The sequence below is a fragment of the Peromyscus californicus genome, unplaced genomic scaffold, assembly GCF_007827085.1.
Source record: "Peromyscus californicus insignis strain IS unplaced genomic scaffold, ASM782708v3 Scaffold_5__1_contigs__length_169319896, whole genome shotgun sequence".
NCBI classification, from domain to species: domain Eukaryota; kingdom Metazoa; phylum Chordata; class Mammalia; order Rodentia; family Cricetidae; genus Peromyscus; species Peromyscus californicus.
Genome location: NW_026294573.1, coordinates 136,042,448 through 136,044,253, shown reverse-complemented (window position 1 = coordinate 136,044,253; position 1,806 = coordinate 136,042,448). Strand labels below are relative to the sequence as shown.

General features: G+C 40.9%; 1 pseudogene; it reads right to left on the bottom strand.

The window, feature by feature from the left end:
* Positions 1 to 529: 529 nt before the first annotated feature.
* On the bottom strand, positions 530 to 1,265 carry LOC128097057 (transmembrane protein 14C-like; annotated as a pseudogene).
* Between the last annotated feature and the right edge of the window lie 541 nt (positions 1,266 to 1,806).

The window sequence follows — 1,806 nt, the reverse complement described above, 5'->3', positions numbered from 1 at the left end:
TCCCCTTGTTGGAGCTATTAAAATATTTTATAAGCTCCAATTTAAAATTCTGTGTCAAAGAAGCCTGCACACTCAGGGTCCCCTTGTTTGACCACCTGATAAACTGGCTCTGAGGTCAGAGTCACCTGCAGCTTCATGGCCTCCATCTGAGAGGTAATGAACTGGGTCAAACAGTTCAAAATGTGTGATCCTAATGATAAGCATAATATAACTGGAAGGAAGGAACGTTAGCCTACATGACCTCCTTATTCTTTATCTTCCATGCTTACAAAACCAGTATAATATGGATGACTTTGCCAATTTTAAATTTCATTTGAGGATATATTTTGATCCCCTTGAGCCACAGTTGCACAGACTTCTGTGTGTCTCTGAGGCTGAAGCTAAGAAACCAATTCCTAGGGCAATTAATTTTGAGTTGAAAAATCTTTCATTTTAAGCGAAGACAATTTATTTTCAGACCTATTCTGACCTCAGTGACTTTAATGCCATTGCAAAATGTTTTATTTCTTTTTTTTCTTTTCTTAATAGCAAACTTTATTTTCACCAGTATTTCATTGCGACATAATTTCATAGCAGACCTATGCAAAAGATCCCACATCACAAATGTCACCAAGAGGTTTCACACACTTCTGGGCAGGACATGTGGCTCTGGGGCCCCCTGTGTTGACACCCAAAATTTTACCCCTTGTTTACTAGTACAGAAAGGTGAGATGTCATCATACAAGAATGAAACTGCATGAAGGTAGCAACTGGTCTCAGGTTCAACACCTGCCACCCGGGTGAAATCTCATCTTCTACCTCAGGGTGCTGGGTATCTTTGTAAAATGTCAGAATATGTAAATATGCTGCACTTTTTTCTTCAGACATTATAAATGTGGACATTTGGAGAGTTTCAATTCTTCATGAGCCCAAGCAGGGGTGTGGCTACTATGGATGGGGAGAACTCAGCACACTAATTCCAAGCTTGGCAACCATCAGCAAACTGGCACTCGCGATTAAACCCGCAGGCATAAATTTCCCAGAGTTGTAGAATCTCATCCCCATGATGTCAGCCAAGGTCCCAGATGTAGCTAGGAAAACCCACACGTTCCTGGGATCCTGAGACAGCTGGTAAGCACCAAGACCTGCTAGGCTCCCAAAGAAGAGTCCAGCAGCCAGGGATGGCACACTACCTGCTTTTGCATAGCCAATAATCCCACCGTAGCAACCAGGGCTGCATAGCTGAAGCTGAGATAATGTAAAGGCCACTGTCCTGCATTTTTCAGTCACTTTGGAGACCAACCAGGCCTGCACCCACCACCACCGGAGTTGGAGCCTGGAGGCCTGCACTGGAGAACTAGGGGCTGACTAAGAAGCTAAATGCTCCAAAGTTTCAGATTACGCCACAAATAAATTGTGGAGATTTATTGTATAGCCTGATCACTGCAGCTAATACATTATATAATTGAAAATTGTTAAAACTATATATATATATGTGTGTGTGTATATATATATGTATATATACTTTGACCGATCTCATCAAACACAGATGCTCATGCATATTAATTAGCTCAGCTGTGGTAATCAAATTGTTAAGTATGCACATAACAAAACATTACGTTGTACTTTGGAAATTATACACACATTTTATTTGTCAATTTTACCTCATTAGAGCCATAAAATACTAAATATCTTAAACAGCAGCCGCCTAATTGAACTTAAGGTCCACTGGATAGGAAGGAATTCATGCTTGGCACTTCAAACATAACCAACCTATGACTGATGAGGTCATAGACCATAAAGGAGAACCTACTGCTGCCACTTTCT